Source organism: Lutra lutra, chromosome 12 (genome assembly GCF_902655055.1).
Source record: "Lutra lutra chromosome 12, mLutLut1.2, whole genome shotgun sequence".
NCBI classification, from domain to species: Eukaryota; Metazoa; Chordata; class Mammalia; order Carnivora; family Mustelidae; genus Lutra; species Lutra lutra.
Genome location: NC_062289.1, coordinates 32,001,914 through 32,029,308, shown reverse-complemented (window position 1 = coordinate 32,029,308; position 27,395 = coordinate 32,001,914). Strand labels below are relative to the sequence as shown.

Here is a 27,395-nt window from a genome sequence, read left to right as displayed (position 1 = left end):
TTTCGTTCTTCAGCTGTTCTGTTTTCCTGTACCTCAACTGGAGCCGACATTATCAGAGCACCACCTGCTACCACCATTGCAGCTGAGGCCCTGTCAGCAGTTCCAGGAGGAAAGAGCTTCCTTCCAGAGCAGCCAGAAAACTCCCTCTGGGGCCAGAGCAAACCAAGTCCACAGTTAGGACTACATATGCAGAACAAAGGCCTTCGATGATTAACTAAGTAATTCCAAGGGAGGAACATTCCAGGAATTGTGAAGCACTGTCAGTTTTACGGATCTTTCCCACCTGTATTTCACTGGATCTTCAGAGCAGCCTGTAAGATGACAGAGCTGGTACAATAACGCCCATTTGCACTCCTATGAAGATCATGCTTTCCACATCCCCTGATGTTAGAAATGGCCAGGCTATGAGGTGCAACTAAGGAAAAGTAACAGGGTCAGTGAGTCAGTGCTGGGGTACTCATACCAAAGGGGTACAAAGAAAGGTGAATGTTTCAATGTGAAGCAGGAAGAATAGTGAACGGTTACAACTTAGCTATAATATGACTCTCAGAATGGAGAAAGGACAGAACAGAAGGAGAAAGTGGTAATAACAGAAAGGAAGACACAAACACATCACTGGGGACTCCTCTGAGCCATGCATTGTAGGGAAGGAGGCAAGTTGTTGGCAGTGTACTTGCTCAGCCTATTCTTTCATGCTGCCTGTTCTTAGAGTTTACTCATCCAGACTGGACCCCAACTAATCTACCATCAGCTTACACATGCTGTTCTCCCTTCCCCTCCTCCTTTAGAAGAATACCTCCCTCTTGGTCATAGTTCTCTTATAGGTTCTCACTACTCCCAAGACCATAGTAACATATCCATGTTAACACAGGAGTGGGAGGGGGTGGTGTGGGGTCATGTCTAATCTCAGTGTTGACACTCTCTTCTCTTCTTTTCCCCATTACTACCCCTCCCCCATAGACACATCCTGCTCTATAACTAGTGATAATTCTAATCTTGTTTGATTTTTGCTATCAAATCTTATATGTCAATTCCAGTCTTGATCATATATCCATTCCTCTGAATCCTTTAAGACCACAGCTTCTCGGGGCGCCTGGGTGGCTCAGTGGGTTGAGGCCTCTGCCTTCGGCTCAGGTCATGATCTCAGGGTCCTGGGATCAAGGCCCACATCGGGCTCTCTGCTCAGCAGGGAGCTTGCTTCCTCCTCTCTTCCTCTCTGTCTACCTCTCTGCCTACTTTTGATCTCTGTCTGTCAAATAAATAAATAAAATCTTTAAAAAAAAAAAAAAAGACCACAGCTTTTGGATATCCCTCATATTCACAGGAGTGGCCATACAAACCTTTTAGTCCAAGGGCTTGGGATCTGGTAACTGCTGAGAAGTACTTTCTCATGTAGTCTCCCTGCCAATCAGCCTATCTACATTTCATCTCTTTGTCCCTTTCCAAAGTTGTGTTTCTCCAAATTTAGGGAGAGATTTTCATTTGCTTTAAATCTCTCCAAAGTGAATGTCATACTTGAATTATAACCTGTTGTCATATTCCTTTGGTATCTAGTTTCCTCCCCAAACTTACAGGAGAGTCCATTCTTATTAGCACTTATTCAACCTAAATGAGACCTGGGGACCCATTTTCAGGTCCCATGTCTTCTAGTCCTCACAGCCTCTTGAAGTCAAGCTTTGTCACATGGTATGGAAAGTAGAAGCCATCACCAGAATGACTGGAAGAAAATTACCATTTCACTTGTACCTTGAGAACCGTGTCCCATAGAACGGGTTAGGCCATGACAGAGAAACAATTAAGACCTGACGAAAGAACCACCTGTGTATACGGAGGCTTAGGAAGCTCACCCTGCAGGGTCAGACGGGTAAGACTGGCACAGAGTCCTGCACGGGCCTCACTGGGAGCAAGCATGTCCACACTGCTTCTGTATGCTTTAAACATTTCCCTTCTTCAAAATACACTGGCTCTGTTATCACACACGCTCTCATCTAGTTGTATATGATAAAACTTACAACTAATTGTGATTTGATACACTACTCATACTGAAAGATATTGGAGTAACTTTTCACAGAAAAGGCCTGAAAAGAATGAGCTTTAAATGGAACATCATGCAAGGCTCTGAAAGCTGAGGGTTGATGATAAAGGAGAGATTATGTGTGTGGTGCTGTACCTCTGATGGGGTGAGTGGTCAGGGAGAAAGAAAACAAAGCACAGAAGGGCTGCACTGATGCGTCCATAGGCATGACTGCAGCCATCAGAAGCTCCAGCCCACAACATCCCTGCCTGGTATGTTCTCTGCAACAGGGGGAACTACTGGTTTCCGAAGTGTCCTATTGATCCTTGCAGATTACTCCATCCCAAATCATTCTTGCACTTTCATTAGAACTTCGGATAAGTTTATAGCAGAACTCCAGTGACTTAGAGCAGTAGTTTCCCAAGTGTGAAAAGCTATAGATAATTTTAGTGGTGCACAAGTTTGGCAAATAAAATTGAAAGGCATAGTGAGAATGTTATTCCCTTTTCAATTCTCTTTTTATCCTTACGATGACACCAAGGATAAATTCTCAGTCTGGAATTGTACATCTTTAACACCTCTCTAATATGTGCTTTTCTCCTTTTTAGCAAAGGAAGTGATCTGAAGCTTGAAGGCTCAGAGCCTTTGACAGGTAAGAGTATATTCCCATAAATTAATAATGTGTGTAGTTATGTTATATTTATTTTCATAATTATTGCCTTCTTTTTTTTTTAAGATTTTATTTATTTATTTGACAGAGAGATCACAAGCAGGCAGAGAGGCAGGCAGAGAGAGAGGAGGAAGCAGGCTCCCCGCTGAGCAGAGAGCCCGACGTGGGGCTCGATCCCAGGACTCTGAGATCATGACCTGAGCCGAAGGCAGCGGCCTAACCCACTGAGCCACCCAGGTGCCCCTACTTATTGCCTTCTTATGGAAAGTAATACCAGTCATGTATCTGGGATAGTGAAGTCAAGTTCTCTTTTAAAAATCAGCTTCTAATTTAAAAAGAATAGATAGGTTTGAAGAAAAATTAAGTAAATGATAATTGGTATGTGGCCATAGGCACAAGAAGAATGTCAACAGTGATACGCAAACGACTAACTGGTAGCAAACACTCGTTAGGTCTGATTCCCAGCATTTCCACTGTGCCACAGTAATCCTCTCTTACCTTTCCTGCCCTTTTTGCATTCCTTTTGCCCAAAATAAGATTTCAATTGAAGTAAACATCGCTTGACTTGACAGTGGGTACACAAACCCTTAGCATTCCTGCATTTCATGGCAGTGCTACAAATCTCACTAAAAGCTCAGATATACACAAGGGAACGAGAGATTTCGCTAGGGGAAAGCCAGCGGCCTTTGCCTTTAGCACCGGGGAAGGCAGAATGGGAGTGGGGGATAAAACATGTCAACACACGATGGGTAATATATAACCCTTCCACCTCTGCCTTGCCCTTAATACCCCCGGTTGTTCAGAGGGCAAGGGGAGGGGAAAGGGAGACCACAGCCCATGTATTTGGGTAACTGCTTTCTCAAAATGAAATGGCATCTTCTTTTTACTTCCCTTACTCTCACCTAATGACACCAGCATATTGTATTCCCCACACTGAAATCTGAGTGTATAAATCTTTTCGGGCACAGTGAGGCCTTGTTGGGTTTGGCTGTTGTTTCTGAAAAGAGTATAAGGGGACATAAAATGTAAGTGAATCAAGCCCTCAGCTAGCATTTAATTGATAAGAACCAAAGCTAATATTAGATAACAAATAAATGGTCTGTTGCACAGGCATTTAATTAAACACCAAATTAATGCAGTAATGACCTACTGGAACTAACAGCCAGGAATGCTTTACTGCGCGCCAGCATCTGGACGCTTTCACCTTCCAATCCCCCCTCCTCCTTCCCCCGCCTCCACGGACAGATACATTATAAAGAAATATATTCACTCAGATCCTACGTTCTCATGTTTTCATGTCCCAACTCATCATGCATAATAATCTACTCTGCCCAAGGAAGCTTGACCATTTAGGTAACTCTCTACCAAGTCTTCCCTATCATAGGTCCCAAACCTCAGCATTTGGGACTGTTTGAAACCCTAGTCTTGTAGCCTTTGGCTGATTACATGCTGCCTTGAAGATTAATTGCAGACAGTGTTTTAGATAATGGTCTCAGGGAAGAGCACGCAAAATCATGAAGGGGCACAGAGGAATCAATAACGTGGCTTTGTCTGGGCCTACCCAGGAGCTCTCAGTCATACAATAAAACACATAATAGGTATAGGAGATGAACTCCACTCAGATTTACTCAGCTCATCCCTGTTAGCTTTCCTGTGGCTCATGTGGGCTGCGCTCACACTGTCTGCATGTTAACTCATGCCCATAAGTTAGAAATAGGCACTAGGGGCACTGGGAACACCTTCCACATGCACAAACCACACATACTCATGTGCATGCCGCATTCTCCTCTTACTCCATGAGATGTGGAATTCCCATGCTGGACACAGGGACAGAGTCTTTTCAGCCTCCAAAGTTCTCTGTTCTCCTAGGCACAAATTCACTTCCATAAAGAAGGAATCTCTAGGAGCCAACAGCCTTACATCAGAGCATCACTCCAATTATGAACCTAAAACTGGATGTAGGTGACTTCGCTGGAATAGTCCCACAGGATTCCTGGGTCCCAAATTATCTAATTTCCCACTCTGAGAGCAGAGAAAGAGAACTTTTAGGATCTGGAGTATGTATGTACTTTCTAATGTGGGGTCTCCACCTATATACAATCCTTGAGTTAAGGATTCCTACATAGGAAGAGGTTTTAATGAGCATAAAGCAATTTGTTCCCCAAACCACCACCTTCCATCTCTCAGACATTTTACACCAAACTGATTTTGACAAGCTGACCTAACCCCCATTGACTCTAGCAAGAACAGTATACAGTGAAAGATGCATCCATCCATCTATCCATCTATCTATCTATCGTCACAGATTTTAATGTAGAATTGACTTTTCCCTGCAGGTCTCTCCTATGTTGTATATAACATACTCTATTCTTTTTATATCACATTATCTGTCCTGATCCTACCCTACCTCTATCTCCCCTTTGGGCTCTTCATTCTCTCATCCTTCCCCAGAATTTTCTATATAGATCTTCACACATTCCAGAGCATCCTGTCTCTTGGAGTTAAGAGTCTGAAAGTCAATAATAACTTTGATGGACTTTTTTTTAGGATTAATTTTCCTTTGTGAGGAGACAGAAAGGGGTAAACCTCTAATGATGGAATTTCCTGAAAAATTCAAGGTAAACAGGAGAGATATTAGAGGTCTGGAAAGGATTCTCAGCATCTTTCAACAACATTGAATATGTTGCTCTTTCCATATAGAGTTAGTGCTGTGTGAGCAGTGGAGGCAGTTTCAAAGCAATGTGCCTTACAACTTACAGTATCGATAGATCTAATGGCATATATGGAATCCTCTGGGTAACCTAGAAACAATAATAACAGGTAGTTTTTACTGTGGACTTACATATGTTGGGCACTGTGCTCTTAGGGAAATATTTAAAATATACACTTTTTTTGCGCGTGCGTGCGTGCACGCGCGTGTGTGCATGTAGACATACACATGTTGTATAAAACACATGACATATACCCAACTTCTGTTTTCTCATTAATGCATTAGTCTTAGGGCTCATCTTGCTATAAAATGGCTGATTAAAAGTACTTCTACGGGTCTCTTAGTTTCCTAAATATTTCTTCACATAAGCTATTGCATGCAAAACTCTTTCCCATCTCTGTAAGATAAATTGGGCAGGTGTTACTATCCCTTTTGAAGTAAGTGTCTAAAGCTCAGCGAAACCTGAATATCACACAGCAATTTAGGGCTGGAACTAGAGAAGAAACCTGACTTCTACAAGGTGTTTTCTCATGTTATCACATTATCCCTTACCTTGAGCAGCTGCTATGCACACTATTGAAATAAACTGCTGGGGAAAAGGCAATCATGTAATAAATTTTAAAAATATATAAAGAGATGTTAAATTGTCTCCTCTTTTTTTGTTCTTCAGTCATATGTTTTATCCCAGGATAACAAATTGTTTACAAGCAATTACAGTAATTAAGCATAAATACACCCCAGCGAGGCAAATATTATTATCCACTTTTTAACAGATGGGAAAGCAGAAGTAGAGAGAACTGAAATGACCTGCACAAGGCCAAAGAGGGTGTCTGCCGCAGACACAGGAAGGGCCTGAAACCTCGGACACCCTGGATTTGTCCTTGAACTTCTAGATAGTCCACACTCTTTAAAGATTAAAAGTTTTACTTCTTAAAAAATGGGGGGAAAAAAAAAAGAAAGGATGAAGGTGGTTGGTGACAATGCCAGGAAGAGAGATGCTGAAAATAACAATGCCAAAAGGGACATGGTTTGAGAGATGCAAAGCGACACAGCCTGCTACCTCAGAGGCATCTCAGGCAAGGTCCAGGCTCATTTTGGAAATCCCTGGGTTTAACAGCAAAGGTCATAAATGGAATATGAGTGAGTCTCCTCCAGGAAATAAGGGGGCCAAGATTTTTTCCAGTTCTACATCTTCAGAATGAGCCTAAGCCCATAAAAAAGATTATTACTGGAATCACAGAATAAGATGATCTGCTCGCGATGAAGATACAATTTCCCTTTCTGGAGGGCTTTGGAATTTGTGAGTGAAATGTACAGTTGCATTAATATTAGGAAAGTTACATCCAGGGAAAATGCTGAAAGACAAGAAGGCTAACTTCTCATGCTGTGTCTTTCTGCCCCATTATCACATTTGACAAACCGTCTGAATTCAAGCAGAAAGCGTATGGCCAAATAGAGTAAGACAGAAATAAAACAATGGTGTTAAGAGTTAACAAAAACAAATCTGAAATGAAAAGTCGACAGGCAAGGTTCATGTCACATTCCAGATATCAAAAACAGTGAAGCCAAGACAAATAATTGTTTGATTTTTCTGTTGAAACATTTGGGAGATTTTTTATCCTATTTGTCATCACTTATCGATGTAAGATGGATGCAGCGTGCAATAAAACACGAGGCATCTGAAAGCCTCCCTCAGACAGCATTATGAAGTTGTATGGCTAGGACAGAAAAGTATCCAGACACCCATTTCCACAGCGAAGCAGTTATTTACGGCACTTGTCAGTTGTATGAAAATTTATATAGGCACCACATACCAACCACAGGAGGGGGGAGAGCGGGGAAGAGAGAAATGAGGAGAAGGCAAGAGAGACAGAGATAGGAAGTGAAGTTAGCTGGGTTGCACCCATCTCAGGGACGCAACTGAGAACAGGATGTGTTTCTGTGCCACCTCTGATTTTCTCAGAAGAAACAGGAAGATATTAAGAAGTGTATGTACCCTCTTGAGGACTTCTTGAAACAAATGTTCTGGCCAAAACTGGAACATGTGTGGATTGTCACTACTTGCAACAGAATAACCTTAATTGGTTCCAACAGATTCTGAAAAATTACTGAGAAAAAAAAAACCCACAATGTAAATGTCAGCTGAAATACACAATTCTAAGTCTTTGGTATTATGACACACTAAACACTCAAAAATTATGTTTCTGTGTCAGTGGTACAGGTAACAATCTTTCCTCTTTGACTGCCACTACCCCCTTAGATGTTTCTACATGCCACCAAAAGAATCAGCTGTTTGTGAAATAAGAAAAAGAATGACAAGACAAAGAAAGTAGTGAAGTTGTGTAATCTTGCACCAATTAAAAAACATTCCCACTCCACAATAAATCTCTAGATGTTAAGTAGAAATGATCTGAAAGACCCAAGTGTGAGTAAATAGGGAAGAAAAGAATGACTAGAATAAGAGACGCTGACTGTCAGTTCTTTAATTCTATTATTTTGTTGACTTATAATCATGGCTTCTTAAGTTCAGTAGTATGAATTCCAGTGAAACAAAGCCACTGGCCTAAATGAAGAAGTGAATGAATGAATAAATGAATACATCACAAGTAGCTTTATCTTTGATGTTATTTACAACAGGTAGTCAATTTAGGAAACTGCATGTTTAAAACCTACAATTCCCTGGGGCGCCTGGGTGGCTCAGTGGGTTAAGCCGCTGCCTTCGGCTCAGGTCATGATCCCAGGTCCTGGGTTCGAGCCCCACATTGGGCTTACTGCTCAGCAGGGAGCCTGCTTCCTCCTCTCTCTCTGCCTGCCTCTCTGCTTACTTGTGATTTCTCTCTGTCAAATAAATAAATAAAATCTTTAAAAAAAACAAACAAACAAAAAAAAACCCTACAATTCCCTGATCCCTGCTTCTTGGATTGTTCAGCCATCACCCCTCATATGTAATGTATTGGTTGACATTTGGTAGTCTCCAGGCTGAGATATTATGCAATGCTATAAAATATCCGGCAAGTAGTACTATAACACTAAAATGGCCCTTTAGGCTATTAGCATTCAGGAGTCTGGGTTTGGGGTAGCTTTCATCTCCACCTTGTATCCTACCCACCAAATCATTTCCACATAAGAGGGTTCATCTGTCATCAAAACATTGGACACTTGTCTGGATAGCTTGGTTTCTCTCACCTTTGAACACAAGTGGTTTATGAGTAATGGTATTGCTGCCTTCCAACTCACTGGAGAAGAACAGACCTCTCTGGAAGCAATTACCAATCCTGGTGGTCAGTAGGTAAGCTATAGCTCCTGTCCCCAGGCCTGTATTTCAGCAATATGACCAAATGTCTCTATTCTGTAAAGCTGGTCATCTAGTGCATGCCGAAAAGAGAACAGTCCAATAAAGGGAGAATCTAATGACCTCCCCAGTTGATGAATCTCCAAACTTTCAACATGACATTTGAACAAAGTCACATTTGTACTCTGCAGACTTTCCCAAGTCTAGATTCCAGTTCATGGGTCAGGGAATCAGGTTTACTGGGTCTCAAATCTCTCTTGTACTTACCTGTTTTTTCAAGTACTTTATAATCATTAATTTCACATAGTGACACTATTTTTGGGGCAACCAATGAAAGAAAACTATAACAAGTTGCTACAACTATTTCTCCCAATTTTCCACTTTGACATCCAGAGTACGATTAAGGTATCTTAGGACAAGTGCCAATGCCTAGGTAATTCTGAAGCTTTAATTGATTTATTTCCAAGCCAGCTGCCACACCTTCCTTTGTTGATCAATATCTTAAATTTCCTTCATACACCTTGTGCCCCAAGAAGCAATGATAGGGATTTATAGAAATCAAAATTAGCCTTTGATTAGAAAAACAATGGGGAACTATCTTTCTATCTACCTACTGATTTGTCCATCCATTTTACTTATTTATTTATTTATTTATTTATTAGTGGATATTAAAAGCAGGGGACTTTTTTGTCCCTTTCCTTGTTGTATAATCCATTATCTCTCCACTTTTAAAATATAAGCATCAAATGCACTTGGGATACTAGTTCCTTTCCAGTTTTAGCAGTTCTCCCACCTAGACAGATCTCCTTTTCTCCGAACTGTGATGGAGAAAATATCAAGATAATCTTCAGTAATTAGTCAACCTATTTGGATGATTTGAGAATAAACCACTCTTTTCTTGAATATAATAATAATTCTTTCCAAGACATATAATGCTAATCACAAGTCCCAACAGCCTAGGTGGATAGACTTTGTACCTCTGTAAATTCATGGCTAACAGTGTCATGACCCTACACCTCAATTGAGAAAATGAGCTCAAAATCTCCATCACAGAGAATGTAGTCTTAATATAATATGTATCTGAGCCTGTCCTCCACCACTGTAGGCTATCATGGATTTGTTGCCGAACAGGACATCCAGGCTTCCTGTTCACCAGTCTCAAAATTCAGGGTTCCCTGACACTACCTTTCTGTGGCAGTCACACCAAACTGCACATAACACACCGCTCCTCCAACACCTCTAAGCACCCTACAGCACCTTCTACACTTACCATCCTACCTGTCACATTTTTGACATGTTGAACTCACCCTTCATTCTGAAATGCTCTAAGCTTGTTCCAGATCACTAGTGATAGTGTACAATGTGTTGTATTTTATGATTTATGGTTCCTTATTAAACAAAACTGAAACATAACACTATGAGCTTTTCATTAAGCAACATTGAAAGCTTGTTTTTTGTATAAGTTTGAAGTTTCTGTATCATATGGATCTGTAATTCACAAAGTAAACCCTTAGTAAAAGGTTTCCTGAATATAAAACTCAGAATGTTTTCTCAGATTACAGCTTTTAAAAAAGTTAAGAGCCAAAAAAATACCTGGATCAAAGATCATTAAACAATTATTTCTTCTGTCTAAACAACATCCTTTAGTAAGAAAACCACAGAACCCAGAAAAAAATGTATATGTGCCCTCAAAAATCTGACAGATTGAGATGAAACCCTCATTTATTATCACATTACAAAAAGGCATATATGAAGTGCCAAGCGAGATAAATACACAAAACAATGAATTAAATAAACAATGTATACAACTAGAAAACGTAGAAAAGAATTTGGACATTACAGGATGGAAGACTGGACTCCATCACATGGTCAGAAGCACTCCCTGGCAGCCTTTTTGAGGGAAGATGTGGCTGCAGGAGATGAATTTAGGATATCAATCTAACTAAACAGAGGACTTATACTGGAAAATGATGAGGGTAAGCTGGAAATCAGAAACATGGTTGCTACTGCTCATGCACGGACTCCTCACATTTTCATACAAATAAGGAACTCAACTAGAGATGATCTGTGATCCACTTTTGTCCAACTTAGATGTTAAAGCTCACTTTCCCACCTGTGTGAGATTGTTTAGACATGTAGCAACTTCATGTTCATTAGTTAATGACTCTGCTTCATCTGACCATCCATCAGGGTGAAGTTCATTATGACTAAGCAATATGAAGGCTTTAGCCATCAACAGCATAACAACTCAGGAAGGAGAAAATGCCAACAGCCTCTGACCTTTGCATTTTTTCTTCTCCACTCCAAGGTTAACTTACTTTGCCATTAGTTTCCCAAAATTAATACACCTTCAAAATGTAGAGTGCTATCAGCTACTTATTTCAATTCTACTTCTTTTGCTGGCTACCACATTTCATTTCTCTGCTTTCCAAACTTCCAGGTTAAGATAAAAACAAATATGCATTGGAAACATATACATTCAACTATGCCTATTTAGAGGAAAAAGAAAATCTGTGAAAACTTAGGATCAGAAGTCCTTTATGATCTAAATACAATCAAAACCTGAGTCAATAATACATGCTTTTGTTTTCTGCGAATACTGGCATCTAGTAATCTTTAGCTACCTTAAAATATAGATTTAATATAGAGCCAGTAAAAGTCAGTAACCATGAAATGGTATTCACATTCTGAACTATGGCTTAAATTAATAACTTCATATTCTATGATTAGACTAAGAATAGGAAACGGGAATCCATAAGGTCCTACTATCTATAAGGTACAAATTTCACAGAAACAGTCTCAATTTCAATATTACTGTTTCATTGCTCTGACATCCTTTAAAAATAAAGTATTATATTTAAAACTATCTTCTTAAAGTTTATAAAAGTTGAGCAAAGAGATACAACTCTTGGAACAGTCTCCTCATTACCCCCACTTTCCATTTTCCAGGCTATTTCATATTTCTGCTCCTTAAGATTCCTTTTCAAACTATTTTCAAACCATATATCTGGTAAGAGGGTAACATGTAAAATATGTAAAGAACTCATAACTCAGTAACAAAAAAACAAATAACCTGGGGTACCTGGGTGGCACAATCAGTTAAGCATCCAACTTGATTTCGTATCAGGTCATAATCTCAGGGTCCTGGGATAGAGCCCAGAATCCGGCTCTGCCCTTAGAGCAGAATCTACTTATCCCTCTTCCTCTGCTGTTCCTTCCTCGACTTTTGTTGCCCTTCTCTCTCTAAAATAAGTAAACAGGGACTCCTGGGTGGCTCAGTCAGTTAAACATCTGCCTTTGGCTCTGGTCATGATCCCAGGGTCTTGGGATCAAGTCCCACACTGGGTTCCTTGTGCTCAGCAGGGAGCCCGCTACTCCCTCTGCCTGTGCCCTCTCTCTCTCTCTCTCACAGGTAAAACAAAACAAAACAGAACAAAAAACAAACAAAAAAAACCTTTTAAAAATAAATAAATAAGATAAAATAAATCTTAAAACAACAACAAAAAATAACCTAAGAAATGGGCAAAGAACTTCAACAGACATTTCTCCAACAAAGATACACAGAGGCCAACAGGTACATAAGAGGACACTCAACATCAGTAGTCATTAGGAAATGCAAATTAAAATCACAATGAGAGATGACCTCATGCTTGTTAAAATGGCTATTATCAAAAAGACAAAAGATAAAAAATGCTGGCAGGGATATGAAAAAAAGGAAAAACGTGCACTCTTGGCATGTAAACTGGTACAGCTGCCACAGAAAACAATATGGAGGACTCTCAAGAAATTATAAATGATATGGACTACCATTTGATCCAGTAATTACACTTTTGGGAATATAAGCAAAAATAATGAAAACACTAACTTAGAAAGATATCTGTAACCCCATGTTCATAGCAGCATCATTTACAATCACAAAAACAACAACCTAAGTGTCCATCAATGTATGAATGGATAAAGAAGTTGTGATATACACATTTACATAATGGACTATTATTCAGTCATTAAAAACAATTCTACCATTTATGAGGACATGGATGGACCCTGAAGACATTTGCTAAATAAGTCTGAAATAGAAAGATAAATACTGTATGATCTCGCTTGCATGTGAAATCTATAAAACAAATCAATAAACAAATTTATAGAAGAAGAGATCACACCTGTAGATACCAGAGGCAGGAGGTTGAGGGAGGGGAGATTGGAGGAAAGTGGTCAAAAGGTATAAATTTCCAGTTATAAAATAAAGAAATACTAGGGACATAATATACAACATAATGACTATAGCTAACACTGCTGTATGATATGGAAAAATTGTTGTTAGGAGAATAAATCCTAAGAGTTCTCATCACAAGGAGAGATTTTTTTCCCCTTTATTTTCTTTTTTCTTTTCTTTTTATTGTGTCTATATGAAAAGATAGATGTTAGCTGAACATACTGTGGTAGTCATTTTACAATATATGTAAATCATACCATCAGGCTGTATTCCTTAAACTTATACAGTGATGCATGTCAATTATTTCTCAATAAAACTGGGGAAAAAAGCTTCCTTTTCTGTATATACTAGAAAGACATTCTTGAACTTGTCCACAGCTATTTCTAATTTGTCTGATCTTCATCAGTCAGTTTAAAGGAGCATAAAATGTCATCTGCCTCATCCGTCACTGTGTGTATGTGTTAATGTATTTATCTGATTCACTTCCTCTGACTCGTCTAAGCTTGATGGAGCTCTGAATCTCTTCCATCTCCTAATTTATTTCAGTCACTCCTCGGGTGTACTGGAGCTGAATTTCTCAGGTGGACTTGTCTGAAAAGATGCTATGCTCTAGCAATTCTATAAGCAATTATCATCCTAATAGCCTGGAAGTCCTGCTTTGTATATTCACTGTTGGTCTAGTGCCAGACAGAGGTCCATTTCCCCCTAAGCCCCTGACTTGGTACTTTCAGGAGACTTCTCAAAGGAGAAATGCTTTTTTGACTCCTTTGGAACGTATGGAGATGGCTAATGATGTTGTGTCAGCTTGCAGGACTGGTATGGACACTAATACTGACATTTAATGGCAGGATGGCCACAGCTGCTGCAACTAAAAACGTCAGGTCAGCCTCCTGTTGCAGCTGACATGGTGAGATGGAGTAGGCCTGCTCTGTTCTCAGTAGCTCAGGGCAGTGTCAGGAGACCTTTCTTTTTTGTTATCACCACCACCATTCTAATTATGATGCTTCATTTACATATGCTTATTATGTTAGGCTTTTTTATGCATATTGAGAGACAGAATGATAAAAGATAAATATCAACACAGACAGCAGATGCTGTTTCTCAGGTGAATGACACAGGTAATAAGTGTCACAGGATTCCAGAACAGGAATGGGGTAGTCAGTAGACACACCAGGATAGGAGGCAGCAGGTAGAACATTAACTAGGCCATAAAGGAGAGGCATAGGTATGTGTAGAGGAAGTTGGAGAATGACCTGGGCAATGATCTGGTGGTGATTCTGTGTTGGGAATAACCTATAAGCAAACCACTGATGTGAAAGGCTCAGTAATAAGAACACTAAATAAGTTCTAACTAACACAGAATAAGTGAGAATTCGAATCATGGAGTGGGGAGGTTGGACTGGAGAGTGTGAGCTTTGGCTTTATGCCAGAAGAAAATAAGAGACCTAAGCACTCCAAACAGGCCCCTTGACCTGGACTAATATGCCCTTGGTATGAAAGACTTTCTAGCAGATGCCTCATTTAGTCTTTTATTTACTTATTAAGTGGAGGGTTTCTGAGTGCTTATTGGGTGCCAGGAAGTTTTCTAGGTGTCACACATACCGCCAGAAACAGGACAAACAAGGTCTTTCTCATTCAGGACTGTACAAATTTGCCTGGGCTGACATAACAAAGTACAACAGCCTGGTTGGGTTGTTTTTTTTTTAAAGATTTTTGTTTATTTATTAGACAGAGATCACAAGCAGGCAGAGAGGCAGGCAGAGAGAGAGGAGGAAGCAGGCTCCCTGCTGAATAGAGAGCCTGATGCGGGGCTCGATCCCAGGACGCTGAGATCATGACCTGAACTGAAGGCAGAGGCTTTAACCCACTGAGCCACCCAGGTGCCCCAGCCTGGTTGGTTTTAAAACAGAAATGTACTCTTCCCCAGTTCTGCAGGTTAGAAGGCCAAGATTAAAGTGCTAGTAGGGATAATTTCCCCTGAGGTTTCCCTCTTAGTCTTGCAGATGATTGCTCTGTTCTGCCTTATCACATGACTATCCCTCTGCCCCATGCACACCCCTTCATGTCTCTTCCACTTCTGGTAAGGACACCAGTGATATTGGATTAGAACCCCACCCTAAGTGGGGGAGAGCTCATTTTAATTTCATCACATTTGTAAAGAGCTTATGTCCAAATATGGTTATAGTCTGAGGTACTAGGGCTTAGGACTTCAACATACGAATGTGAGAAAAGACATAATTCAGCCCATAACATTTTTTCAGCGTACATTAGAAATGCATTTCAAATTTTTTTAAAAAACAACTTAAATCTTTTGACAAATGATTTTAGTATATAAATTTGATTTTGCTTTTATAAAGAATATAAAGATATTTGTCGTTGATCTTCCATGTCAAGGGTATTACAATCCTGAAGGGAGATACTTTCTGCACCCAAGTCCACATCTTACATGTAGGGTAACATGGAGTAACATTCTATTGGTGGAAAGATCGATTCCTGCAGGGTTGCTCCATCACAGCAAACATGCCTGAACCCAGGAATGTATACAACTGAGCTCCCCCTTACCTACCCACTATGACCCTTCTCCCCCATTAGCAGCACCATCTGAGCAAAGTGAGGGGAAGAGTAAGCACCCATCTCTTCTGTAATATGCCCGTTTATAACTTTTATTCTCCTCAACGATTCTCTTGATCCACCATAACCTGATGTCTCTTGAGAGTAATAGGGATAAAGGACTAATATAGTGAGAGTTGGCCTTGGATCCATATACTCAAGGGATGTCCCTGATCACAAGGTTCACATAAGAATATATTAAGAGACTAAAATGCTTTGAAAATAAATATACTATGTGTAACCTGAATTTCCTAGTCTCAGCAGTCTGTGGGTAAAATGAGGTCACATTAATATTAATAATAACAATTTCCTGGCCTACAGCCACACCTGAAGAACTGCAGATTCTCATTCTTCATTCCCCTGGCCTATACCCCAAAGTCTTTGATCATCTCTCAGTTATTTCTGGGAGGCCCTAGGGTGATTCTCAGCTCATGTTTGTTCAGGAATAAATGCACATTTGTCCTTTTTCTCAGCTGCCTAAAGGAGACCACTGACCAGGGCAGCACCTCTCTACCACCACAACTGACAGTGTCTTCTGAGAGAGCACTGTCTCCCTGCCACACTGCCTCACCACCCCCCAGTTCCTGACAAACATGGACACGCCATCGCTTGAAAATCTGGAAAGAATATCCCTCTCTCCAACTCATCTTGCTCTTCCTCACCAAGGCACCCAGGCAGCACAGCTGGTGTCCCAAGTTTCACACACCTTTTGCTAGCATCCCCTGGAAATGGAGTGGAGCATGCTTCCCACTCCAGCCTCCTCTTCAATGCCCAAATACAAGCCCTCAAGCACACCAAATCATGAAAGAGATGGCTGCAGAGAGGAGTGTGGGGTCAGGCATAACCTGCGCTTACACACCCCATTTCACTTTGGCCTACCTGATTTTAACCACATCGCTATATATAGGAAAATATATTTTCACCATTTGTGAAGATGTGACAATTTTCATATCATCTATTTAGACACTGGTTACCTAATTTCTGTCAGATATTCTCTGTCAGGATAAAGAAAACAATACTTATTCTGATATTTTGCTATAGACAAATTAGACTATCTCAATCATTAAATACTTTTTGAGCACTGACTGTATGCAAAGTATTTTTCTAGCAGAGCTCATTGGTCATGTGCTCTGGATAAGACAACCCTCCTTCTTTTAAAATTATTAATTTTTTTCTCTTTTTCCTGAAGATTTAGTGGTAACTGACTCTACTTTCTTAAACGGAAGGAATAACTCTCTTTCTTTGCCTCAAAGTCAGTAGAATCAAGGATAAATGAAGTACCTAAACCTTATAGAAGACTCAATAAGTCACATGTCTTGATGAAAAGGTGAAATGACAGACATCCAGCCTGTATCACTACACCCTAGATCTCTATTAGCAACCACCGAAGTGGGCCAGTTAACTTTACAAACCAATCGACTAGCTCTTTGCTTTTTTCTCTTGTCTGAACATATCTGAGATAAAGCATCTACTCAATCTACCTCAAATAGGGAGTACAGTAAAAATAAATTATCAAACCAGTAGTATCAGGTAGATGATTGACTGAACATTCTATTTCCCACTGTTTGCTATTTATGGCACAGGCAAAATCTGATTTTCTGTAATGTTTCCCACACATGGAATAGTAGGCTGATTTCTACATAAACCTATATTTGAAAGACATTTCAAAAATCTATCTTTTTTGTCTTCCAAAATAAATTCTTCCAAAAAAAGGAAAAGATTCAAACAAATAACCCTAATGTCTTCCATTTATAACAAAGATTCTAATATTTCCCTAGGGATCTGCTAGACAATTTCCAGTCCTCTAATAATCCATATAGTAGTGATCGCTATCTGAAATCAATGGAAAAAGCAATAAGTGTGTGACTTCTTCAAAGACTATTGATAATAGTAAGAATTATTTTTGCACAGCTTCAGAATTTACACTATGTTCTACATTCCCTACACCTCACTTGAATCTTCTATAATCCTTAAGAACGTGTATGTATTACTATATCCATCTGTTAGCTGTGCAAGAATGAGAGACAAGACTCAGAGAGGTCACTTGCCCTGCCAGAATTATGAGATCAGCAGAGAGCACAGGCCAGGTTTCCTGACTCTCGTTTTCTTTCTGCACTGTCACTATTGTCTTGTCACTAAAAGCCATAATTGTACATCTCACCATACCCCTGATTTTTCCACCTTCTCTCCCTTTTAGAATTTTATAGCCATACAGTCATGAATACTTAAAATCGAATTACATGTAACATTTTTACATCAGCAGCCATCCTTAAACAATAGTCTTAATTCTATGCAAGGACATTCCTACAATAAACCATTTCTCCTTATATTCCTCCCCACTCCCCACCAAAATCCTCAAATATCATTTATTACAGCACTTTTTCTAGCCTTTGACTAAATTTACCTTAATGATGAAAGTATGCCTACCATAAACAACTATTAAACTGGCCAAAATATGTAACACCATTGTTTTCAAGGAATGTATAAAAGAAAAAGCAATACCTAAATGTTCTCACCAAAAAAAAAAAAAAAAAAAAAAAAAACGTAAATGTGTGAGGTGATGGATGTGTTAATTAGATGGGAGAGGGAATACACACACACACACACACAAACAGTGCTATGATTTTATATATATATATATAAAATCATATGTACCCCTTAAATAATTTACAATTTTGTCAATTATACCTCAACAAAGGTATACATATTCAAGGAATTAAAAAATGGTCATCCTGGAGCCCCTGGGTGGCTCAGTGGGTTAAGGCCTCTGCCTTTGGCTCAGGTCATGATCTCAGGGTCCTAGGATCAAGCCCCACATCGGGTTCTCTGCTCAGCAGAGAGCCTGCTTCCCCCGTCTTTCTCTCTGCCTACCTCTCTGCCTACTTGTGATCTCTCTTTCTGTGTCAAATAAATTTAAAAAAATAAAAATCTTAAAACAAACAAACAAACAAACAAAAAAGTCATCCTGAGTGACTCTTCAGGGAATGGAAATAAAACAGATGGTAATTTTGAAACTGGTAAACACAAATTGTAAAATGATAACATCACTGAATGGGTTTAACAGTGTATTGGAGACAGTAAAAGAAAAAGTTAGAAAACTTGAAGATAGATCAATAGAAATGACTAAACCTAAAAATCAGTGACAAAAATATTTTGAAATAAATGAACAGAGTCTTTGAAATCTGTAAGACAATATCAAGAGAGCCAACTTATATGTAACTGAAGTCACTAAAAAAGAAATACAGAAAATAGGGCAGAGAAATATCTGAAGAAATAATGTCAAAACTGGTGAAAAGCATCAACTTACAGATCTAAGGATCTATGGGAATCCCAAACAGGACAAATGTAAAAAGAACCATACCTGGGCACATCAGAGTCAAATTTCTGGAAACAGAAAATAATCATAAAAGCAGCCAATGAAAAAAGACACATTACATACAGAAGGGCCGCAAAACAAAATGACAGCTAACTTATCATCAAAAATAAAGAAACCTAGAAGACAATGAAATGACATTTTTAAAGTGCTTTACAAACACGAAAGAGTCAATCTAGAATTGTATATTTGTGGAAAATATCTATTAAAAATAAGAATAAATTTAAAACATCTTCAGATTTATAAAAGATGAAAGAGTCTGTTGTCGGCACACTTACACAACAAACAATGCCAAAGAATTATTCATCCTGAGGCAAATGACAACAGATGGAAACACAGATTTATAGAAATACAGGAGGAATGGTAAATATGTGGGTAAATATAAAATTGTGCCATTTTTCCCCTCAATTTTTTTTGAAAGACAACTGACCGTTTACAGTAAAAGTAGTAGTGTTTTATTGTGAGGTTTACAATTCATGTATATAATATTTGACAGTAACAACACAGAGCAGGGAATATAGACCGGATAAATGAAATAATACTCGGGTGCCTGGCTGACTCAGTAGGTGGAGCATACGGCTCAAGATTTCACTGTTGTGAGTTCAAGCCCCATATTGGGCATAGAGCTTACTTTAAAAAGAATTTTAAAAAGGGAAGAAATAATATAGATTCAAGTTTCCTACACATTACTTGAAACAATATAATATTAATTCTAAGTAGGTTGTGACAAATTAAAGAAACATATTATAAACCCCATCACTTCTAATACAAAGAGATATCTCTAAGAAGCTGATAAATAAAAAAAGAGAAATGCTAAAATTATATTGTATGCCTTAAAAGAAGGCAGAAAAGGCAGGAAAGAAAGTACCAAAGGACACCAACAGATTGGACAAATAGAAAACAGTCTAACGATAGCAATAATCACATACAGTGACGTGCATTAGAGTCTCACATTTATGGTTAACTGTTTTTTTGACAGTCTCAGAGGCATTTCAGCAGCATCCTCTCAACAAATGGTATTAAAATGATGATATTCATGGACCCCTTCCATGCCCCAAAGAACATTGCATCACATTCAAAAATTAACCAAAAATAAATCACAAACCTAAATGTTAAATGTAATAAAACTATAAAATTTCTACAAGAAAATCTTTGTGACCTCAGTTTAAACAAAGATTTCTTTGCTTGCAACACAAAATAAACTACCTGTTAAAAAAAAAAGAAATGGATTAATTTGGTTTCATCAAAATTCAAAACTTCTCTTTTTGAAAGACACCTTTAAGAAAACGAAAAGACAATCCACAAACTAAGAGGAGTATCTGCAAATCCCATATCTGATAAAAGATTTGAATCCAGAATTTATATTTTAAAAACTCTCAAAATTCAATAATCAGAAATAAGACAACCCAATAAAAAGATGTTGTGTGATTTTTTACCTGTGTTTTTCTTGTATTGTTATTGTTTGTACTGTGGACATGTTTCATAGATATCCCTTTTTATTTACTCAGTATTTGATAAAATATATTACCAAGTCTTAGAACTTAAACATTCAATTTAAAAGGTAGAGACTGTCAGACTGGAGAAACAAAACATGACCACCATACATAATCTAGAAAAGATGTAATTAAAATAAAAAGACTGGAGAGGTTGAAAGTACAAGGATGGAACAGATAAACCATGAAAACAATAAACATAAAAGAGAAAGTGCTATTATGTTAGTATTAGTCAAAGTACACTTCCAGATGGCAGTGCCATCAGCAATAAAGAGGAACATTTCATAATGATCAAAGGGTCAATTCAACAAAGTAATGGGGAAGGAGTGAAATAATTATCTGCAAACAGCAGGGCAAACTAATTGAATAATGAGAGTTCATAGAGTACTTCTTGGTCTCTCTGGAGAGCAGAGTTGTGACCTGGAAGGACTCTGGCTCTGTCAACTTCACTGACCCACTATTCTGAACTGTCTTCCTCAAGATTTCTTTTATGTCATACTCATAAACCTCTATCCTTTCCCCAAAGTGGGGGGGGGGGGGGCGGAGAGTAGTAAACCGACAACACCAACACCAACAAAAAAAGAGTGAAAGAATGCAGGGGTATTCATAAAAAACTCCATATTACAACTATTAACATTCGGTAACTCATTATAATGCCTGAATATTAGCTCAAATTCTAAAGATAAGTTGTTTAGACTCCGAACTTTTTGATTCTACCTCTATTTGCAACTTGCTCCTTTGCTTGAATATTTTTTTCTCTCTTTGATTTTATGTTTGCACTTATATCAGGAATGCAAATATCGAACTTAAAAATAAATTGATATGTAGTTGAGCCCATGTGTAATCAGGAAAATCGAAATCATTTTTCTTTTCAGACAAAAGTATTAAAATGAATTGCTATCCTGGCTAAGTGGAGACATCACAGTGATATGAGTAATATTCCAAGTTGCTGCAAAAAGCATTATTTGCTGATTGCTCTATGGTAACTGTGTCAGAAACAGGGCTTGGGGACAGATTTCATCTTCTAAAATTATTTCCACCAAGGAGGAGAACCTGGCACCTTGATGACTATTGGAGAATAAACAAAACAAAATAACTCAGGTAACTGACATAGGCTGGGGACCAGTACAAACTACCCACTTCATTGGCCCCTGTCCATCTAGTCTTCTCTCTTAATTGTTGATTTATACCATAGATAGATTTACCCTCTTCTTTTCCCTGGTTTACACTTCAGATTTTCAGAGTTGGATTATTTTTCCTCATTCCAGCTCTCCAGAGAAGGAGGTACAGACCCATATAACCTGGGGTTCAAATACAGAGGGGTGTCTGTATCTGCAGAAATCTTTCCTCCAGCTGTCACAACCTTTACAATCTGAATGGCTTTAAGCAACTAGAGGGCGGTCAGAGCTGAAGACATTAGCAACACATTAACATTATTTCTAATATGAAAACATAGTTATGCAGGCAGTATGTAACCATCGATCAAGTCTATTCTGTCAATTGAAATGTAGGCGTATACACTTGCGTGATTTGTACAAACCATATGCAAAAACCCATCATATGATTGTTAGTACACATCCGTGCTCACATACAGAGAGAGAGTTTAGTAATACAAATATTTTCACCATTCATCATATTAACAATCACTTACTCATTAAGTATTTTTTGAGCATCTATGGTGTACCAGGTCATGAAGTAGATGCTGTGGGAGCTACAAAGAAGAATTAGTCATCAACTCTCCCTTAAGTATCTTATAACCCAAGGGCAGGGATAAACCAAAAACTCAAAAACCTTACTTCCAAGCAGAAAGTGATATGTACCACAATAAGGCAAAAAAAAGTACCAAGGGTGTCTGAAAAGTGGAGAGACTAACTCTCAGGATGCAAACTATAGAGAAGAGACATCAAGGAATGCTTTATGGATGAAGTATTTTTTGAAATGGGCTAGACGGTCTGTTCAGATTTCAACAGGGGCAGCTGGTGGAGACATTCCCATCAAAGCAAACTACATGTACACAGCTGTAGAAAATAAGTGAGGTGCATTATCAAGTGTGTGGATTTGTCTAATTTGAGTAGAGCCTAAGTTTACAAGAGAGTCCTGGGAGATGAAGTGTGGGCCACAGGGGTTTAGAATCAATGTAATGGTCAGTGGGGAACTATTCAAAGAACCTGAGTATGGAGATGACATGCACTGAGATGTGAGCTTCTTCTTTCAGTTATTTCTATACCTCTCAAGATCCAGCAGAGATCCATGCATTTAGTGGATGTCTAATAAAAAAAAACAATGTTTACAGCTTACATTTATTGAGTACTTATTATGTGACTGGCCCTGTTTTAAAGACTTCACACATAGAAGCTCATTTAATCCTCACTGCAACCTCATGAGGTTTAGGGACATAATCTCACTTCCATAGATGAAATAACTGAGATGTTATGTTTAAGCTAAAAACTTAACCAAAGTAGATGTGCTTATAGGGCAAAATAAGCACCTCATTTTTGGGAGGGGGGACAGTAATGTAATCAAAGTCACACAATTTGTGGTAACAGAACCAGGAGATAGGCCCAAGTCTTAACTAGTTTTCTGTATTACTTCTCAACAAATAAATATCTATTAAATAAACAAATGAAGGTTTCTGTTCTAAAGAACAAAAGACTTTTGTTTTAAAGAACAAAACATTATACTCTTTCATCTCATAATTAGATGATAGATAAAATTAGACCCAACCTATTGGACCAAGTCATAGCCTTAGCTATTAACTTCTCAATGACAGAAAATAAGAATTATTGGTTTGGGTCACATTCTTGATATCCTCAGGAGAATATGATGTGTTGTTGTTTTGTTTTGTCACTGACTCCTACAATATGTGCAAAAATAGTTCCCAGGTTCTACTGCCAGACAGTACCCATCAAGAGCTGACCACCCATTATGATGTGCTGCCATATGTGGCATCATATGCTTGGCACTGTGTGGTTATAAGAAAGATATGGAAGAATCCTCAAGTGGCCTGTGTGGAAAGGAGAGTAGAACAGAACCCTTGGGGGTCTTTGGGATGTGTGAAATTGCCTCCCCTTCCACAGAGGAATCAGAATGTTTCTCAAACTGAGATTAAAAAAATTTATTTTGCAGCTGGTTGACAAGGGGGGAAGGGAGAGGACTGGGCTGTACAGTTATCTGAAGTTGGTCTATGCAAGCCAAAGAAAGGGAAAGCAAACATCTGCTCTTCATAATTATAAAGACATCATAGTTGGAAAGCCATAGGTTCCAGAAGTCATCTTTTCCTTTGAGATTCCTTTTTGCTTTTTCCAAATAAAATACCTTAAATGTTTCTAGAAAGACATTGCCTTAGGGTTTCTGAAAAGGGGCATCAATCCAGGCTTGTGTGGAAGTACTCACTGAATGCTTATTATGAACCATTCAGGTCCACTGTGTTGGGAATTAGAAGACCCTGAGGCAGTTGTGTGGTGAAGGGAAGAGGGCATGGACTCTGACACCAAACCAGATTCCCCTCTAGCTCTTAGTTGCAGAGGCCCTGTTCAAGGCATTCCAATGTTCTAATCCCATTACTTCACCTCTAACTTGAAGACAATATGATAGGGTAGTGGCGGAGTTCAAATGAAATGACAGAGATGAAAAGGTTTTGTAATCATTAAGGTACTCCATGTATCTGTGTGTGTCTGCATGTCTGTGTGTGCATGTGTCTAAGAAGTGGTCAAAACATATTTCAAGTTCAGCAACTGCTGAAAAGTTCTCTCTCACATTCCTGAGACCACAGAGCCAGATTATCAGGACTCAATATACTTCCAGACATCACCACGTGTTGAAGCTTTATTGGTGGGATGAACTACCCTTTGTCAACTTTTAACGGAGTCAAAAGAATGTGTCAACCCTTCCTCTACTTCTGCTTCCTGTTTTTGGGTGCAATAGGGAGTAACCATAGGTTTTAGGGAGGTATTAACAAAGTTTTAGAATCAATTTAGATAAAATTATACAGTATGTTGGCAATGTAATGCCATAGTCCAGATACACTTTCCTTCCATAAGTGTGTATTAGTTTCCTATATCCATTCCTATATATAGTCTTAAATACAGAAATATAGTGGCTTAAACACTACAAACTTATTATTTTACAGTTCAGAAGGTCAGAAGTCTCACTGGGCCAAAGTCAAGATGTAGGCAGAGCCTCCAGTGTTTCTTCTAGAGCCTCTCTGGGAGAGAATCCATTACTTGCCTTTCCCATCTTCTAGAGCCCACCTGTGTTCCTTGGCAGATAGTCCTCTTCCATCTTCAAAGACAGCAATCACATCAATCCAACCTCTACTTCTGTCATCACATTATCTGATTTTCCTGTTTCCCTCTTACCCTTATAAGGATTTGTGTGATTACACTGTATCTTCATCTCAACCTCTCCTCATCTCAAAAATCCTTAACTAAATCACATCTACAAAGTGCAAAATCCATTTTGTAACATAATATAATGTAATTTCATTCTAATGTAATAGATCCACACATCCCAGGGATTAACTAGTTTTCTCTACTGCATCTTAACACATAAATTTTTATTAAAGAACAAGATATATAACCATCTTTGAGGACCACTAATCTGCCTACCATATAGTTTTGTTTACTGTTTCTTTCTTGCTCCCCAGACCAGCATTGTCACTGGATGGACCTCAGAGATATCACAGCGGTCTTTGAAAAAACTCTCACCTTGGGGCAGAGCTGCTTACCTACTGAGAGAAATACTCTGAGGACATTTGAAAGCAGACTTTGGTAGCATTGATCTAGGCATACATTCTTGCAGAGCTTTTCCCCTCTTTAGACCCCCGCTTGGCAGTACTTCACATTGGCTCTTTGAAAACAGCCCAAATTCAGGTAAACACATTCTTAATTATTTGGTTTGAAAGTGTCACCTCCCCAAAGGGCAGTGACCTTCTGTCCTTCCAGCATCAGGCCTTGTGTTCAATGCTTGGATTTAGCACAAATGACATGAGAATACTTCTGTTTCTGTCACACATGTTCGTATAATGACCGTCAAAGAAAAATGGTGCTGAAGAAAAGATTTTTTATTATATTTTATTTTACCCACTTAAAATCTAATTCAGAGCATGGAAAAAAATGCCCACACAAAGCCAAATTTCATGTTCATTAATGTAATTGGACATTAGTGCCAAAGATACCTCCTTCCATTCCACAGTGAAAACCACCCTCTTCCTGTATTATCATCAGTAATGGCACAGTGATGGCCTGGCTGGAACTGACCAGACTATAACTGAGCTCTGGGTCCCTTGGGCAACTGGGTGATTTTTATTTACAGTGACAAGATGATCTTTACACTTGTTTCTCTTTGGACTGTACACACACAGCTCTATCCATAAGCCAGAATATAGCCAGGCTGGCTCTTTCCGCTCTGCACTTTACTTAGCTGACTAGGTGTCAGCATTAATTTCTTGACTGTGGGGAAGTTTCATCTCTCTTGCCCTAGGGATGTTTTCTTGACCTCTCCAGTCCTGTGATTGGGAGCAGTTTGGTCTTTTCTCATAAGCTCCAAACATTTTCTTTCTTTTCCATTGCAATTATTATCTCCTGTGACATTTACAAGGACCCATTCTGCTGTAGCCAGAGCTATAAACATGCAAGGAGCCTCAGCGACCCAGAATTCTTTTCTGCTTCAACATGCCAGTTAGTAACTACAGGGGCTCTCAGCATGAATTTGTGATTTGAGCACCCTGAATAAGTGTTCAGCTTCAAAAGCAACATACCAACAGTGTCTTTCTAAGTTGGACTCTTCAAAAATATATTTGAAAAAGTTACAGCTAAGCATAATTACATAAATGAAACATAGAACTGTTCAACTCTACAAAAACTATTTTTTTAATTGTAAGTAAATAAGGTTCACACATGGCTAGAAAAAAAGTTTGCATTAGGGTTGAATTCGAAATCAAGGCAATAGTGAGAATACCATTGGGACAGATACAAACTAAACTCAAACCACTAATCAGCTGTACCATCTTTGACAAGTCATTCATTCCCTATTTTCCTAATTTGCAAAAGAAAGCAATTAGCCTAGTGCTCCTCTAAGATCTCTTTTAGTTCTGATATTCTGGAAATAAATAAGCACCCGTATAGAACTATTTTGAATTAATATGTTGCACACCTGAAACTAATATAACATTGTATGTCAATTATATTTCAACAATAAAAATAAATAAGCATCCAGAAGCTTAAAATCTTTATGAATATTTACTGTGAGAGTGTTGCTTCCCTATTACAGTTGAAGATGTAAACAACAGACTACCCATTCTGTGTCTAGTGCCATTGACCTCGATGCTCACATATTTTCACTCCTAACTGTAGGCAAGAAGAACAAACTAGAACCAGCAGGTGTTTGCCCTTAACCATGTAGAGATGCATTTAAAGGCCCAGAGATTGAAGTGACAAGAACACCCAGTTGGTCTCCATTTGCTGAGGTGCGTTTTCCAAGATTCAATGACTTCGGTTAACCATTAAATGATTGTAAAATGTATCCTAAAGACATTTTGATTAAACAATTTTATTTTTGGAGAGTGAAACTTTGCTTTAGAGCAAAATAAACACTATTTGTCAAGGGCAATATAGTTATCCATTTTCAAAAAGTCTACTGAATTTTCCTGTCACTGCTTTTTCTCTTCTAGATTCTCTTGAAGTAAAAGTCGTAATTTGCCCTTATCCTCTACAGAGAGTTGGTATTCAAAGGAAGTTTGCTGTGTTTTGGGCCCCTGCTTCTGAGTCCTAATACTCATTTTGTCTCTCACTCCTCAGGTAATATATGTCCTGTCCATCATGCAAAGCACAAGGAGTACCTGGCCTGCCTCTACTCTGACTCCAGGCCTCTGAGAACTCTGTGCCTTCACTTAAGAGGATATGAACCATGCAATTTAACTTCTGATTTTTTAAAATTTCACATTTTTAATCAAATAATTAAATAATGAGAACACTGAGAACAGTAAACAGGCTATACTTCTACTTTGAAAATAGTAAATAA

The 27,395-nt window shown here is 38.7% G+C and overlaps 1 long non-coding RNA gene across 1 annotated transcript; it reads left to right on the top strand.

The window, feature by feature from the left end:
• Window positions 1-27,346, top strand: LOC125082587 (uncharacterized). Its single transcript, XR_007122017.1, has 3 exons — window positions 1-433; window positions 2,623-2,666; window positions 27,173-27,346. It is a non-coding gene; the product is annotated as an uncharacterized LOC125082587 (long non-coding RNA).
• Window positions 27,347-27,395: the final 49 nt, after the last annotated feature.